We start from the raw sequence: 365 nt of genomic DNA on the forward strand, positions 1-365 counted from the left end.
CCCCTTCCGAGGGGAGCCCCCGCCACCGCCAGGGGAAGCTCCCGCCCCGCGCAGCGCTGGTGCCCGCGATGCCCGCTCGTTTATTCTCTGTGCCGTGATCTAGTGCAGACGTTTAAGAACTGACCGAGAACTAACCGAGAACTTCGCGAGTGATGCGCTTCCTCAGAGCTGAGGAATCTCTACCTTCCGAAGCAAATACGCTTCAGCTAACGCCCAGAAAAACGTATTTGGCGGGATGTACCTCGGCTGCGCCCCCCCAGAAGGAGATACCCCGGCGAGGAAGCACCGCCTTTGCGCTGTAAGGTCTGCCTGTGAACCCCACCGTTAGCGCACAGGGACGCGGTTCGCGCCGTGGGTGCGGGTCG

This window comes from Aptenodytes forsteri, unplaced genomic scaffold (assembly GCF_000699145.1).
Source record: "Aptenodytes forsteri isolate BGI_AS27 unplaced genomic scaffold, ASM69914v1 Scaffold72, whole genome shotgun sequence".
NCBI classification, from domain to species: domain Eukaryota; kingdom Metazoa; phylum Chordata; class Aves; order Sphenisciformes; family Spheniscidae; genus Aptenodytes; species Aptenodytes forsteri.